At 39.8% G+C, this 18,321-nt stretch overlaps 1 protein-coding gene across 1 annotated transcript in view; it reads right to left on the bottom strand.

The window, feature by feature from the left end:
* LOC118805672 (exostosin-1c) overlaps positions 1-18,321 on the bottom strand; it is an 89,485-nt gene that overhangs the window by 55,652 nt on the left and 15,512 nt on the right. The window lies entirely within an intron of this gene.

Genomic DNA, 18,321 nt, shown 5'->3' with positions numbered 1-18,321 from the left:
GAGAGAGAAATACATAGAGATAGAGAGAGAGAGACCGAGAGAGACACATACACAAAGAGAGACAGAGACAGAAAGAAACACACATGACAGAAGACAGAGAGAGACACACACACAAAGTCAGATAAAGAGAGATAGAGTTACAGAGAGAGACCGAGAAAGGGCAAAAGAAAGGCAGAAAAAGAGAGAGAGAGTAATGAGGAACAGTAATGAAAAGACACAGACCAACTGGGAGAAAGAGACAGAGACAGAAAGAGAGACAGCACACTGGTGGGGTGTGGGGGAGAGGGGAATCAGAAATGGTAAACGAGTGTGAAAATCAGGGGAGGGAGGGAGAGAGGAAATGAGAGATGCTGGCAGAGGGCAGGGCGAGATTGACGGTGAGAAAAGGAAGAAGAGAGAGAGAGAGAGATGTGAGTGACTGAGGACATGTGCGTGTGTCTCTGAACGAGGGACAGGGTGTAAGATTGAGGGCTAGAATGACACTGATACCTTGAGAGAGCGATATGCAGAAAGACTGTGTGTGTGTGTGTGTGTGTGTGTGTGTGCTGCATCCCTCACTCAGGTGGTGAGTGTACGGGCTCCTCAGAGGCACTGATGGGCGAGAGACAGCTGGGCACAGCACATCTCTCTCTCTGAACTAGAGATTAGAAAAGACTCAAGAGTGTGTAGTAGTAGGCCAAAAATACCCAAACATCTACATTTAGACAAGCTTGTAGTGAAAGTCTATCTGAATGGGATGTGAAGGGCGAGTTGTAGTGTGAGGGGGGCCTGTGGACAAAGAACAATAAAGGCTTATCTATGAGCCAGGACAAAGGGAAAACAAGAGAGATGGGTGGGTATTGACGTTTATGGAAATTAGGTCAACAATACAATGCACTGAGATAAAGGGTTATTTTTGTTCATATCTCTACCAGGGAGATGACGCAGTGCGATCTCAAATAGGACACACCACACTCTGTGCTAGAGTAGCTTAATTAAAGCTAAAGTAATGAAGGTTTGTCAAAAGATCAATATTATACACACACACACACACACACACACACACATATATATATATGTTAGACGCAAAACTAACCCTAACCCTGGCCCTAATCCTAACACTATCCTTAACCTTAATCCAAAACCTAATCCAGTTAAACTCCAGTTACAGAATGGTGTCAGTAGCATGTCTATATACACCGATTGTCCATTTTATCAGCTCCACTTACTATATAGGTGCACTTTGTAGGTCTACAATTACAGACTGTAGTCCATCCGTTTCTCTGCATACTTTGTTGGCCCCCTTTTACCCTGTTCTTCAGTGGTCAGGACCCCCACAGACCCTCAAAGAGCAGGTACTATTTAGGTGATGGATCATTCTCAGCACTGCAGTAACACTGATGTGGTGGTGGTGGTGTGTTAGTGTGTGTTGTGCTGGTACAAGTGGATCAGACACAGCAGGGCTACTGGATTTTTTAAACACTGTGTCCACTCACTGTCCACTCTATTAGACACACCTGCGTTGTTGGTCCACCCTGTAGATGTAAAGCAAGAGATGATAGCTCATCTGTTGCTGTACAGTATGAGCTAATCATCCTCTAGTCCTTCACTGGTGGTCACAGGACGCTGCCCACAGGACGCTGTTGACTGGATATTTTTGGTTGGTGGACTATTCTCAGTCCAGCAGTGACACTGAAGTGTTTAAAAAGTCCAGCAGCACTGCTGTGTCTGATCCACTCGTACCAGCGCAACACACACTAACACACCACCACATCAGTGTTACTGCAGTGCTGAGAATGATCCATCACCCAAATAGTACCTGCTCTGTGAGGGTCTATGGGGGTCCTGACCACTGAAGAACAGGGTAAAAGGGGGCTAACAAAGTATGCAGAGAAACAGATGGACTACAGTCTGTAATTGTAGAACTACAAAGTGTTATACACAAATAAACGTGTGTGAAAAACTTCTTCTTTTACAATTTTTCTAGCTACTTTCTGTTCAGCACTTTTTTCTTTCTTACTACTGATACTAATTATAACAATAATGATATCACAACAACAATTACTACTGCTACCAATAATAATAATAATAGGTAGAATGTTCAGTAACTGTTTAAGTAATTTGCTTTATTTAAGCAGCATAATCACACAGGACTTATTATGATAGCATTCAAGGCACTGTGCTACACAGTCATCCTGTGCAGGTAAAGGAGCAGCATCAGATAAATTTGCATTCTCCATGGATTTGATTGATAATTTATTTCATAATTATGTTCACTGCTGACAGATGTTTAGTTCAGGCAGGATAGACATATATTATTTCTAAGCTGCTGCTCTCTAACTCTGTCAATGAGTGGAGACTTCCTGGGAGTGAGAACAGTGCCATCGTTAAATAAAAGTTTGACAGCTGCATTCATGACTAATTCATAAAGTTCAATACGTTCCTCATTTGCCTGGCCAGGAGCCTTATCTAGGGCACACCGAGTTGCTGGTGTTTAATGCACTGTATGTGACTCTGCTGGGACAGTTAGGAGCTGCTGGGCTCATGCACGGTCACTGGGAAACAATATGTATGGTGCTTCTGCGGTCCCTTGCTGAGGGCTTTAAGCAGACCTTGGTCACATACACATGCAGAGCCTGAATGTACTTTATGAGCTTGTTTTCCCAGACAAGGCTAGCGCAGCACAGCTTAATGTGTGAATGGAGTAAATTACAGAGTAATTTAGTCCAAGGCTAGACTAACCCTGAGCAAAGGAACAAAGAAGTGAACCAAATACCAGTGAATTACTTTACCTTACAGTTACAGTTACTCCACTGCTCTTAAAGAGTTGAATTTCATTCAGTTCATGGGCTGTAAATTAACACTGGGGCTTTCAGTGTGAAAGCCAAATAAAACCAAACGTTATCATGCATAATACGTTGCCTAAATAATTAATGCAAAGCCTATGATGTCCCAGTTCAGGAGATCACATGTATCATTCTTCTTTGAATAAGAGTGCGGATTCATTTATTTGCTTTAATTGTTCCACAGACAAAGGGAGATGACGGTAGACCAGGAAAGAGTTTGAAAAAAACATCATTTTTTTCTATAGACTTAAAAACGTAGGGGAAATTGTTATTCTCCACAATCATCTTTAAGATTTTCTACATTTCATTCTTACCTAATTAAAGCTACACTATGTAAGATTTTGATACTGGAGTCCCACTTCTGGTGGAAATGTGCAATGGCATGCAAAGAGTGGGGCAATTTTTTGTAACGTGGGTTGTGCTTCGGACTCTGCCCCCGAGTAGATGACTCTGATGATTGGGAACACATTGAAAGAGAACTCAGTCAAAACTTTGTGTCTTTCGAAGTTATAACTGAATTATCTACTACTGTCATCATATAGTCATCAGTATAATGTTGATTTTGCATTTGAGACATAAACATCAAGCTTTTTTGTGACTCTGTGTATGGCTGATAGTGGATCTGGATGGGTCACTTAAAAGCTTCTTGAACAGGCAGCTAGTTAGCTTACAAAGTTGTATTTATATTTTTTGACCCAGTAGTTTCCTACATACATTTCCACTCTACTCAGTTCCAGCTTTTTCAGGGGCAAAGCAAATTAAACTGAAGCTGCTGGTTAAATGATTAAAGCCTATTCAGAATGCCTCTCACATTATGCATTACTAACTGGCTGTAATCAACAGGGCAAAAGATAACCGTAAAGCCTACTTAAGAAAATAATTAGGACTTTCTTTGTAAATAGTAAATCACAAAATCAATTGGAGAAACATTGTAGAAACTCACATGGTGAAATGTTCATTATCACACGTGCTGACAAAGTAGCTTAGAAAATACTCAATACTTTCTTAGGAGACAATATTTCAAAACAACAAAAAAGTTTTTCTTTCCACTGAGAATTGCATTTAAAGGCCATTATAATGAACTTGCTTTCCAACGTCCTTTGGAAAGCATTTCCTAATCCGGCCTCGGCATTGTACTCTGACCTTGTCGCATGTCTATAACCCCTGCTGTTCTCAGGAACTCATTACTAGGCCCTTCATCAGCTGAGCACTCGTGGAGGAAGAGATTAAACAATACAGAGTAACGGTGCTCCTGAAGAATAACAGGAAAACCCAGGACCAGAACATGGGTGAGAGGGCAGTGAAGGCATCCCTGCGTCACTCTCCTAGAGTACTCCACTCAGATGCTCTCCAAAGCGTTCCGCTCTGCGGGAGCCTGACAATAGTGGCCGTGACGCTGGCGGCTTCTCTCACTCCAGCCTCGGCGACACAGAGCAAAGAGCACAAAGAGCAGATTAGGACTCTAAATGCCCTCCCATTACACACATATATACACTGGCTAGCCTGGAGAGTGCCAGGCTGCAACGCCTAGAATATTACCTTACCCAAGTGCATGCCAGCCGGTCAGGAATCTCAGCAACTGCAGGCCATTTTAAGACACTGTAACAACAGAGACCTTCAAACCACAACAATAGCAACAAAGCCACAAGAGTGGAATATATAGCAACACACACTAGCGCACTCAGAGGATACTCCCAGGGTGACTGCGGTGCCTTTACAGCAATTTCTGATCAGGGATTTGGCCACAGCATCTACGGACAGGGCTTCTTTATCATCAATGATGTGATACTGTACAGTCCCAAAAACAAAGAGTACCAGAAAGGGTTCTTTAGGAACCCTCTAAGAGTACACTGTAAAAAGTGGAACAGTGAAACAGAAGTTGATATGAAGTGTTTTGGAAGTTTGCATTGATGTAAAATATCACTTTTGTTCATCTAAACTAAAATTCTGCTTTGCGTTGCTTCATTTAAGTATTTGAGTTGAATGAAAACCACATGAAGCAAATTTTTTAGGTTGAATTGATGAGTCATATTTTTACAGTTCATATGCTACACTCTTAAAAAGATGGTTCTTTAAGGGTTTTTTAGTAAAAAAAAATGGTTCTATATAGACCCATGAACACTCAAAGAATCCTTTACGTGATTAAAGGGTTCTTTGCATCTTGGAATGGTTCTTCAGATTGCTAGAAAATATGCTGTAGGTGCCTTTTTAAAAAGGGTCTATATAGCATCATATATTTACTAAGGGACCCCTGAAGAACCATCTTTTTTAAGTGTGTAGTACAATTACAACTTACTGCAGTGGTAACCAAAGGCTGTTTTCTCATACACTCCTATCTCTGTCCACTTTTATCATGACTAAAGGTAAAAAAAAGAATAAATAAATAAATCTCTTTTTTATCCACATTCACAAGTTGAGTGTACACTGTACACAGATGTTTTAATATAATGTCAACTAACCTTGCTGCTTTAAAATTCTGATTTTATACTGACTTCAAATGATAATTTGACAAAATGTAACACATACAATTTTGTTCTTTTAAATCTATTGTGTGCCCTGCTGCTTGTTCTTTTAAGGTAAAACAGCTAATCTCTTGTTTTTTATTTTTGTTTTTTTTTACAGTATAACTGCAGGGCAACTTCAGCTCTGGTTTCACTTTACATTTCATTCACACTAGTTTTATAGGAGGATTTAACTGTTTGGAATTTGGCATATTACAACTGGAGCACAACTGCTGCTGTCAGTGGAGCTGCAACTCTGGCATTCATACCCTTTTCTAATGTTCAAGTAAGAAAGTCAAGGCAGTTGAACAAAAGACTACTGAACACAGATCTGCAAATAAGGGGACACATACACACATAGTTTTTAGCCCTTGAAATAATATTGGTTCACATGCCTTCTATACAACACATATTTCCACTAGCTCCACTTACCATATAGGTGCACTTTGTAGTTCTACAATTACAGACTGTAGCCTATTTCTCTGTATACTTTGTTATCCCACCTTTCACTCTGTTCTTCAGTGGTCAAGAACCCACAGGTTCAGCACAGAGCAGGCATTATTTGGGTGGTGTTGTGCTGGTACGAGTGAATCAGACACAGCAGTGCTGCAGCCTGGAAGACTAGAGAATGACTAACACAAACTGTGCAGCAACAGATGAGCTACTGTCTCTGACTTTACAAGGTGGACCAACAAGGTAGGTGTCTATTCGAGTGGACAGTGAGTGGACAGTGTTTAAAAACTCCAGCAGCACTGCTGTGTTTGATCCACTTGTACCAGCGCAGCACACACTAACACACCATCACCACATCAGTGTCACTGCAGTGCTGAGAATGATCCACCACCAAAAAAACACCTGCTCTGTGGTGGTCCTGTTGGGGCCCTGACCATTGAAGAACAGGGTGAAAGGGGGCTAACAAAGTACAAAGTATGCAGAGAAACAGATGGACTACAAGATGCACCTATTTGATGCAATGGGTTGTTATAGTGCTCTGCTTGCCTCTCTTAGTTCTCAATCTCAGCGTTTTGCACATATTTGACCATCTTACAAATTGTGGTTTGTTATCCTGAATAACAGCAAAAAATCGCAGAAATCATGTAGAAAATCATGTAAAAACAAGGTAATATTTATTTGAAACACGATTGGATTTGACTTTTCAGCACTATTCTTGCTTTACTAGTCTGGCACAGTGAAAAAGAAAACAAGTGGGCCAGAGCAGAGCACAGCAAAGTACGAAGGACATTTTGACTTCACAATGCATTCATTTCATGTCAAACATTCACATGTGTGAAAATAGTAAATTACTCTGAATCTGGAGTAAAAAAAACTGTCTGAAAAGGTTTAAGTGTGAAACCCTATTCTGGTTGTTAATCTATGCCTAACAGCACATAGTGGGTAAATGGAAACTGACAAGCCCCTTTATGTCATGTATGTATTTTGTAGCTGTAGCTGCTAAGCAGAAATCCACTCTAAACATACTGACGTTTCAAGGTTATTCAACTAAAACCTAAGCATCTTTTTCCTGTCTTGAGGTTTTTGAGTTTTTCCTCATGACAGCAGCAGTATGCTAAACGGCCACCTCAGCCACCAGCCCAGCTGTAATTTAAAGAAGTACGTTGCCAGCTTTCCCAATGATGTATAAATAGCTTTGGCAGGCTGAGAAGGTTTTGGCAATGGTGTTAAAACCGCAGTCAGGCATTTCAGAACAACGAAGTGACAGTCCTGACACTAAAATTTCTAAAACTCTGACAGAAGGCGTTAGGGGCAAGCTGTCCTCTTTTAATTCATGCACAGAGATCTGAATTAAAGAGCTAACTGTCACGAAAAGACAAAAAGAGACATGGTTTAAAAACTCCAAAAGATTTTTACATTGTTGTTCTTTAACGGTGATATTAGAGGACTAATTTGTCTATTAATGGGGTGTAATAAGCTACATTATCCACATAAGGCATCTACATTACCCTCAACAACAGTGATCTCCAGCCCTAGTTCGGGAGAGCTACCTTCATTCAGAGTTTAATTCCAACCTGTAGCCAATAAGTGGCCTCGCCCATTCCTTAACTCGAATGCAACTGATCCAGCCAATCAACCTCTTCCCAAATCTTTGACCAGCAGGTGTGGAAAACTGTATTTGGAACTAGGCTCTGTAGAAAGGTAGCTCTCCAAGACCAGGGTTGGTGACCATTTTTCTACAATCTACAGACAGACCCATATGGTTCTACAAGCCATTATTTAGTCTGATTAACTCTGGATTCAGATTGAAGAGGAACGATATTGAAGACAGATAGTCAGCCTCATTGTTTACATGTGAGTTATGTGATTTGAGCTGTTCATTATGTTCATTCAACGTTCAATGTTTATATGTGTTCCTCTACTTACAGCCCTGCCCCTGAGTTCTTTCACTTTGCCTGAAATGATCACCCTGGACTGGTTGGTGTCGATGATGAAGACACTCACAAATCTCAGTGGTGCAGTGAAAACACTGACATTTGTTACAAACCAGCAATGAACAAAGCTCAGCCCATGAGGTGAAACGCTTAAGTGTTCATTTACAAAAACTAGTGTACATACAAAGGCTTAAAGTAATGCTTTGTTTGACCAAAATAGGTCAAAGAAATCTTGAAAGATGAAGAAGCAGTGGTATGAGATGAAATGACTCAACCTCAAACGAAATTCTGGCTAATATGATTGTCAATGTGCTTATCTATAAGAGAAGCTGTGTAAAGAAGTAGGGGAGCGTAGGGATGGATCTATATATGAAAACACATTGATCTGAAGGTCATGTTTCAACTGCATATATTATGAAACATTCTAAGTCATTATAATTGATTATAATAATACTCCATAAAGTATGTGCTATAAAGTATTTGTTTGGGCATTTTTTTTTTAAACAGAATCATCCATTATATATTTTACGATATATAAATACACTGATGAGCCAAAGTACTATGACCACTCACAAAAGAAGTGAATAATAAAAACTAAAAATAGCAAATAACCCTGCCACACTGCACACGTTGTTCGGGAACTGTTTGAGGAACATGATGAAGAATTCAAGGTGTTGCCCTGGCCTTCAAATTCACTAGCTCTCTGATCGAGCATCTGATCCAAACAATCCGATCCACTTTGGCTCCAGTTTGCAACTTACAGGACTTAAAAGATCTTTCACTAACGTCTTGGTGCCAGATACACCTGGGCATCTTTAGAGGCCATGTAGAGTCCATGTCTTGGTGGGTCAGAGCTGTTTTGCTGGCACATTGAGGAAAATCAGCAAATTTAGCATGTAATGTTTTGGCTCATCTGTGTACATATATATGTGCAATTATAGTTTTATAATCATTTGAATTGCACCAAAAACCTTGAATTATAGCGAAATTTAAGATTTCACGATACATTGAGTAGTTTTCCTAAAGAATCATAATAATTTCAAAATGTTCTGAGGCCAAAGATTCAGAGAGTCATACCTCCAGTAGAGTCATTCAGAAATAAAAATTTGGTCACACTCTTACTCTGTTTTCCAGAACATATCAGTGATGTACTATATAGTTAAACCACACTATGAAGTAAAACTATTGAAGCCCCTTTTCCCTTTTCGTGGAAGTGAGATGCATATGATGTAATCATGGCTCTTTGGCCCTAAATATGCAACTGTCATTTCCAAACATTATCAACAAAGCTCAGGCAAACAACACTACTCAGCCTAGGGAAATATAAAGATGACTCACTGAGGACGGTGACTGTGTCTTCAGTACCAGACTGTATTCTCTAAGGAAACAGAGTAAGGATGAAACAAATCTATGAAGTCCCATGTAAGAGAAATAGTGAAGGAATGAGAGAACTGTGACACCAAGCAGTGTGCAAGTGAGGTACTACAGGTTTCCATGCTAAACCCATTGAAAGAGTACAATTATTGCATTTCCGTACCGTTGTCATGTAGGCTTTTGGACATTCTGAAACTTTTGGCACTACTGCTGTATATACACTGTTGTACAGCCAACACAGTTTGCTGTCAGAAAATATTTTAACTTGATGCTGATCTCAAGAGAATACATCTATATTGATGAGGATGGAGACGGGGAAGAAATGTCATTGGGCAACGGGCAATTGTGCAAGTCCCTGGCCAGCATGGGCAAAATGTCACAATATATACAGCAATCAGCCAGCATGAAGTCCTCCATCAGGCCACCCATGGCCCCCATAACACTCTCCACCTCATCACTTCTGACAATGTGTGGAACACAGTGTTCCAAACACAGTGTTTCAACAAGCCAGCAGGCTGCCTGTACATAACAGTATATCGCTGCTGTCGGAAATACGGTAATACTGGAAATACTGTACTACGCAGAAATCCTTTTGTTTTTCATTAATTTCTAGCCAGAATACTCATTAAGCACAAGTTTTTCCAAAAAAAATATAGGAAATATATTGTCTCTGTCCAAAAAAAGAACATATATGTGCAAAACAGTAACAGTTATTTTTTTTAAAAGAAAATTGAACAAAAACCTCCAACAATGGGTATAATATCAAATCTATCTATCATTTGTCCACTCTTTACTGTTGTGTACTCTACTATCAAAATAAGTCTTCCATCCAGAGGTGGCGTCACGCCTCCAAAAGTGATGGGGACGCAAGTGCTCTGTTACTCTCATGTTTGCCACCATGTTATTGTCTATGTGCATCACAGTCATAGTGACAGTAATGAACTTTACTTGATATCTTCTTATTTATGATTATTTACCAATTAGAATTTAAACAATCTGCAAGAACAATATGAGTGTTTGTACAGAGTAAAATGTCTGTGTAGAAAGTACAGCGCACTAAGAAAAACATGCTCTGGTGTTGAATTTCCTCGTGAAATATCACAGTCCAGTTGTTCGGTGCAGTCCTGAATACGAGTGGCGTGTTCAAACGCTAAAACTAAAGAAAAAGTTCTGTACGTCTGCACCAAACAAGGCAGGTCTGAAGGTGATCTTAGTTTAGTGGTAGCAGTAAGAAATACTCAAACTGATATTTAATACATTAACCCAGTGTAGTAACATAAGCTGTGATCCGGTGCATTAATTCACGTATCACACATATTTTTCACCACAATACCAGACATTTTTGATACAGCACTCACTTTTCTTCTTCTTTTTTTTTGGTCAAAGTAAGATTTCATAGCCTGGTGAAGGCATAATTAACACCAACAAATAATTTTTTTAGAAGACAAATACATTTAAATACACACAAGGCGGTCAGTGTTTTACTCATTCACCCACATCCTGTCTCAGTCCTGGATCAGGCCAGGTTTGTCAATAAGTGGTTTCTGCTGCAGGGGAGTTTTTCTGCTTCCTTTGGTTGTGTTTTAGGAATGTCATGTGTTTAACAGAACAGTGGAAAATATTCCAGTTTATGTCTGCATATCTGATATCACAAATATTTTATTTCATAACATTGGACTGTATATGTTGAATGTTGTAATTTTGGACATTGTCAATTTCCATTGTGCTGCTTTCGTCCACACATGGTTTCAATATAACCTTTTCCAGTATTCTCCTTCTTCATCTCCAGTATTCCCCACTCCTAAATCCTGTATTTGTCAGGCTTTGCAGTGGAATGTCTTACGATTGCATAAGTGTTCTACAGGTCATGGACAAGGTTTGTGGAGCTACACCTGAAGAGTCGTGCCAGGGCTGAATACGGCACACAAGCTTATTTCCTCCACTGTCTAGCCAAGGAAAGATGTTGACATACTTCTGGCCTGATTCAGGACAGAGACAGGAAGTAAAACACTGACTTTCTTTGTGTAAATAACTATCCACTCGTTACTTCATTTAATAATATTTCATTTTAAACTTCATTTTAGACTATCCATTTATCACCCTGGTGTATCTTTTCTTTTTTGAAAAAAATAGGTAAATAAATGGACGAGTGATTTTGTCTCAAAGTTCCAGTTAGATGGTATTGTATTATATTATATTATATTATACTATATTATATTATATTATTTTTCTCTGTATGTGAATTGAAAATGGTGTGATCAATAATTGCCAGAGAGAGAAATTCTGAGGGGGACAACGCCATTGTCTACAATGACTGAAGCTGTGTTAATTTTAATAGTTTACAGTAAGTCATATTGTGCCTGAAACCACACAGACAATTTTGCACAAGGTTAATGAGAATAATTACCAGGTTTGAGTGGGTTGAGAACAGTTTTCAGGGATGTATTTATGGAAAAGATTTGGGTGACTATTGATTTCTAGTATTAGCAATGTTATCGTTGTAGCTCCACTGACAGTGGCGCCTCCAAAAATTTTTCCCAGGGGTGGCAAAGGGGTGGCACAGAGTTTGACCGGGCATGGAATCTTGAGAGGTTGGGAAGCTGTTCTGCAAATTGCAAATAGACAAACAGCTCTTCCCTTAAAGGCAAATCTCAACAGATGGGACGTTTTCGAAATGTGAAAGTGTGAACGGGGGATAGGGCGAGGGGGTGGGGGGGTTAACATGTCGGAGAGGTTGGTCAGTTGTTCTGCCGACTTCCGATAGCCAAGCTGTTCTCCCCTTGACTTTGTCCACTGCATAACTAAAGAAGCAAAATTTGGACACCAAATTGTCTTACCTGATCGATTACATCTAGGCTAAGTGGAAAATTGTGTAAAGTGATTCATCATGATTCATCATGTTATATCATAAAAAGACAAAACTGTCCTGTAATTTTCCATCAAAATGTTCTGACTTTTGTACACCTCTGAAACATTTTCTGATTATTGGCTACATCACCATGCACAAGCAGGTGGGGAAAAATAATGCCGGCCAATAGAATAATTTGAATAGAATTAGAATTGAATAGAATAACCTCCACCTCCCACCACCTCACGTATCATCGGGTGAAATGCTCAGCTAGTTCAGAGACCCTTTCTGATACTGTGTTTAGCCCAGAAATATGTCACTGTACAAAAGGAAAAACTGTTATGATTCATACGGTTCACAGGTTTCAATTATTTCAAGTTATCTGTTAAATTCTCCAAGAATTCCTACTTTTACTTTGTTTGAAAGAGTACTGAAATTGGTACTACTTCTTTAGAGAGATAGGGGGCAGTAGACTGAGTTTGTGTTAGTACTGCTGTCCTGTATTGGATTAAGCTGTAGAGAATCCTGAGAGTCGGAGGGCTAAACCTTTTACTCTATGAGATGTACAGTGTGTGTGCTATGTGTCAGCTTTGGACGTGTGAGCTGTGAAGTGCGTGTGGCTGAACGAGCGTCTGTTTGCATTACAGTGTGTGTTCATGCACGCACGAGTAAATTTCCATGCTTGTGTGTGTGAGCTGATAACTCACAAGCTGTGTGTGTGTTTGTGTGTAGGATTTGGCCTGAAGACGTGAAAAAGCCTTGAGAGGATGTGGGGATAGTAGAGCTGGAGAGCAACACAGAAATGCTTGAAAGTCAAAGAAAATGAAAAATTTTCTTCTCTCTCTCTCGCTCTTCCTCTCTGTCTCAGTCTTTCTCTCCCTTCCTCCATCTCATTCTTTCTTTCTCATCTTTCTCTCTCCCTTTATCTGTTTTTCTCCTCTTTCTCTCTCTCTTCTTCTCTTCCTTTCTCTATTATCTTTTCCTTCTGTTTCTCTCCACCTCTCCTATTTCTCTCTCTCCTTCTCTTCTTTTCTCTGTCATTATCTCTCTCTCCATCTGTTTCTCTCTCTCTGTGCATTTTCTTATTAAGCTGAGTTTGTTCAGATCTGAACATGAGCCACACAAGCGACGCTCTCTCTAGGGGTACAATTTCACATTCCCCTAATTACAGTGGGGTGTAGCGTTACTTATTGGGGTATGCCAACCAAACACACACACACGCACACAAACACATACATACACACAAGGTCACAGAGCAGAGCGGAAGGGAAACAGTCATTACTGGTCAGTCTGCTGAAAATCTGGTGGAGGAATATCCTCGATACGAGACATTAAGGTCCATATTAAATATAATTTGAAAAAAAGGTTTTTCACTTGCTTTTAGCAGGACAATGCATCATAAATCTGTTTCTGAACCCAGAGGGAGCGTGTTTTTTTTCTGGTGTTGTGTTTTATTTGGAGAGCAGCATATAAAATGGCAGTATATTGCTTTTATTGGGCTCTTTTTGCATGGAGTGCTTTTAGGTTTCAGGAATAATGACCTGCATGGAACTCTTCCACATGGCAAGAGCGTAGTCATGGAGACCATGTAAGACATTAAGAAAAGTACACCATTTCACCATTACACCCTCTGCTTTGGCCATATGCATCCACACACACACACACACACACACACACACACACACACTGTACTGTGTTTATTACAGCTTCCATTCTTTTCGGGAGACTTGTTTTCAGTTTTTCAAAGAAATCTACAGGGATATTTTTCCACACCTCCAAAGTTTAGTCTTACAAGTTCATTGTATTTTCATGCTTCCCACAATCCAAGTGAAGCTGAAGTCTGGACTCTGAGGTGGCCAGTCCATTGCTATCCATTGTCAGAGAACACCAGCAGCTTCTTTGTGTAACAGATTTCCTTTTCTCAGTAACAGCTTCTTGACAGATACACATCCTTTCAGACTCACCGCATTGTGTTGTCTTCTCACAATGCAAGGATGGACAGAAACACCAGACCTGAAGCATTTTCTCCCATCTCTCAGAAATGAAAGCTTTAAGTACTGCTTATATCAAGTAATAGTTTTGGTGGTCTACCAAGTCTTGCATGGTTGTTAGGAGTCTCATTTTCTCTATATCATATAATAATTGTTTGAACTCCTGAAACATCTGATCTCAGATATTTCTCAGAAATGTCTCTTGAAAAGTTTGACTAGAAATTAAATAAATAAAATAATAATAATAATATCAATTATATGAAGTTTCATTTATATAGCGCCTTAATGAAGGGTGGTCTCCGACTCTTGCACAGTACTGTGTATATCTAGGCTAACTGGAAAATTGTGTAAATTGATTTTTCACCATACCATTCCTTTATGCATGATTCATTATATCATCAAAAGACCTGTTATTTTCCATCAAAATGTAGTAAGATTTTCTGATTTTGGCTACACCACCATGCACAAGCAGGTGAGGAAAAATAATACCAGCCAGTAGAATCCTGTTTCACCTCTACCTCCCACCACCTCACATGCTCAGGTAGCTCAGAGACCCTTCCTGATACTGTGTTTGGCCTAGAAATATGTCACTCTACTAAAGGAAAATCTGTTATGATTTCCACATGATTCATGGGTTTGAATTATTTCAAGTTATCTATCAAATTATCCAACAACTCCTAACATATGATTAGACAGGATTACACCTTTACTTTGTTTAAAAAAGTACTGAAAGTGGTCTTACTTATATAGTACTAATAAATAAAATAATAATAATACCAATTATATTAAGTTTCATTTACATAGCGCCTTAACAAAGGGCGGTCTCTGACTTTTGCACAGTACTGTGCCACACACACACACAAACCAGGATAATAGTGCAGAATTTCTTGAATACCAGTCAAGACTTCTGAGAAGGCATGAGAATGTGTATGTGTGTGTCTGTGTGAGATAGTGTGAGTGCGTCCCAGAAGTGTCCCAAAACAGCTTGTCCTATTTTTTTCCTACCAGCTCTCACATTCTCCCTCATTTGCATTCTCAGTACAATGCAGGTTTTCTTTTCTTTAAAAAAGAAGCCTGCGAAGTAAATGAAAGTAGGCCATTAGGTTGTGGTAAGCCTCTGCTCGTCTTTTCTGAAGCATCCCTGTCCCTCTCTCTCTCTGTCTCTCTCTCTCTCTCTCTCTCTCTCTCTCTCTCTCTCTCTCTCTCTCTCTCCGAGTGCTGGGGGTTCAGCAGGGTGCTGTGAGGTGCTATCAGGTTAATCTGCAGCAGTGGCAGATGCTGGTCGTCATTAACCTGGGAACACCTCCTAAGAGCTATTCCTGATCTGCCCCCCACCCCCTTCAACTGAACACGACAGGGGGTGGGGGGGGAGGCTGGAGTTATATCAGAAGAAAGAAAGAGAGGAGTTAATGGGAATCTTCATGCAGCGTTGATCTTCACCGTTGCCCTTCAGTTTTCCTTTCTCTCTTGCTGCTCTCCCCCCAGACGCACTTCTTTCTGCCTGCTGAGCGCTAACTCAAAATAAAATCCCCCTTCCCTGCCTAGACCTCAGCAGCTTAAGTCTCCGCTTTCATTACCGGAGGGGGGAAAAAAACAGCGGATTTCGCTATTCCATGGGCCACGGACCACCAAGCACCCTTTTCCTTCTGTTAGCTAGCACAGCTATAAGACCCTTATTTTTCGGAGACAGAATGAGAGAGGGAGAGGGAGAAAGAGAGAGAGAGAGACCCTCGAAAACCTGTGGTGTGGAATAAATGAACTTATTCATACAGTGCTGCAGGACTCTATCCTCACCACAAACCCAAAGCAAACACCAATGAGGCAGGCATGATGGGCTGCACACTGATGGAACCATTAATGCTCTGCCATGGCTGATGTTTTTTTGAAGGTTTTGCCACACACATTCTCAATGTTGGTGCCCTCTTTGAAGGAGAACTCCACCGATTTTTCCAAATTAATGCATAATTAAATGGTTAAGATGTAAACAGAGCTATTCAGAGTGGTTTGATTTGAAATGCTTCGCTCTAGAGAAACTTACAGAATCAGAATTGTTCACAGTGGTGGTGATAGGAACCAGACATCTGAAGAGTTTGTTGTTTCTAAAAGTTCCCTGACAGAAAGCTATTACATGGTTATGAATATGCTGCCTGATGGCTGAGACACTGTTTTACAATAGTTCTGAGATTTTGGTTGAAAATATAGCTCATATAGTTCATTCATGGCAAAGAGGTACATGCAGGATGTTGTAAGGATGTTGTTAATAATCCCCAAAGAAAACGTGTTGTTTTGGATTTTCCACAATTTCAACATCGTCACTATTACATATGATAACTCAGAAGATGTGGTGTGTAGGTTCACGGGTGGTTTTGAATAGTAAATAAAATTGTTATATTATGTAGACATTGTGACATCTGGTTCCTATCATCACCACTGTAAAGAAATTAGATTCAGTAAGGGTCTCTAGAATGGTGCATTTCACAGCAAACTACTCTGAAGGATTTCGTTTGTATCACAACCATTGAATCACTCAGAAATGTTTTGAAATCAGTAGATATAATAGTTTGCAGGCAGTACCGATACTGACCTTGTTAAATGGACTGGGAATCTGTCTGACTTGACTTTATGAACCACCTAAGACGATAATCTTAAAAAAATTGGTATATGAGTGTCTCCTCTATGAAACATTTGCCTCAGCTGTATCTGTATGTTCATGCTGCTCTGAAAGACGAGAGCCTCAGCACCCTGCTCTGTGTCAGATCACTGCATCTCTAGCTTCCTTAGCTTATTTTTGGGTTATTTCTGTTGCTCTTCCTGTTCTTCCAAAGCTACTTTATACCATTTGGACTTTGTACATGTGTTAGGTCACATGTTTTCAGGTCTAATGGGTTTCTGGGACTGAGGAATACTAGGAAATGAAATTGAGCATACAATTGTGCTTTATAAAGGTATAAACAGCACAGTTACAGGCCTCAGGTGAAAAAGAACCACAATGTTCTAGGCCGGGGTGATGAACTCAGATTCAACTCAGCAGGTGTACTTGGTATATTAAGAAAGAAAATCATCAGCCCTCTGGGGCCTCAGTTCACCATACCCATATTGTCACTGTTGGAACAAATCCGTGTATCTCAATTTTTGCTCTTTTTCACAGAATTTAGATACGACAGCTGCCGTTTGGAATGTGTTAAAATTGCCTTATGAATGGCTTGATCAAAGTGCTCCAGAATTACTTGGGAAAACATTTTGCTCCATTGATTTCCATTCAAAGTTAAGAACATTTCTTCCTTCTCCTGTAAAGTTACCTTTTTGGAGATATGAGGTTTTGTCACAACAGCGACAACATGCTAGGAGTATTCAATCTTGATTTAAAAACACCTATCAAGCTTGCATTCCTAATCCCTTTTGGAATGCTATTTCAAAGTTTAGGAGCTACATAAGACAATAATCTTAACACCAACAGAGCCACAAATGATTTGTAAGTGAGTCTGCTGAGCTTATTACTCAATTATTACAGTTAATTACACTACTATATTTTGTGAAATATTTTTATATTCTTTACATTTATGTTTATTTACATACTACTTATTGAAGTGGGTATACAAGTAGATACAGTCTGTTTGATACACACTCAAATGTAGGTTTTAATTCATCCAGATCTAGTTATGTTTTTGCAGGAATGCTCCTCAACAACACAAGAGTTTAAAATAAACTCAGTAACCTGCGTTAAAATGATTGTTCAGGCATTTCAGGCTGCTGTATATCACTTTTTTCATCTCTCAGATTCAGATCAATATGTAGCAGACACAATGACAGTTTTAATTTGTTTGATCAGCCAAGAATTGGCCTCCTGTTTTTGCAAGGGTAAAGTGAGCCAGAACTGTGAATATGATTATTTAAAGCAGGAGTCCTCACTTCTCTCCCCAAAGCACCAGAGTGGGTGCAAGTTCATGTTCAACTAATTAAAGTTGGTTGATTGCAAGTATCGCTTGATTATTTGAGTCACTTCTTTTGATACGAACAAAAGGTTGGACACCCACTGACCCTCTCAATCTAAGACTTAATATTCTTTGGTTTTAGAATCAATATCCTGAAGAGGCACTTTTGCCAGTACATTAGCCCAAAGATACACTTACACATCCATCTTCACCTGCATGTCATAGTGTCCGATTTCATACTGTCCACTACACATGTCTTACACAGGTGAACTACCCCCTCAAGCTGTAACTGATAGCATGTTCTGCTACTTTATACTGAACATGAAGCAGCACGGATTAGTAGCCAGCAGCATCACAGAGAAATCCTTCATTCAGTCGTGCTCGTTTACTGAAACCAGTAGCCAGCTTCTGACACAAGCCTTCTCACACAGGGCACTGCGGATACAGTCCCGCCTTTGGATCA

The sequence above is a fragment of the Colossoma macropomum genome, unplaced genomic scaffold (assembly GCF_904425465.1).
Source record: "Colossoma macropomum unplaced genomic scaffold, Colossoma_macropomum, whole genome shotgun sequence".
NCBI lineage: Eukaryota > Metazoa > Chordata > Actinopteri > Characiformes > Serrasalmidae > Colossoma > Colossoma macropomum.
Note: the sequence above shows the minus strand (reverse complement) of the source record. Positions and strands in the feature narration are given on the sequence as shown.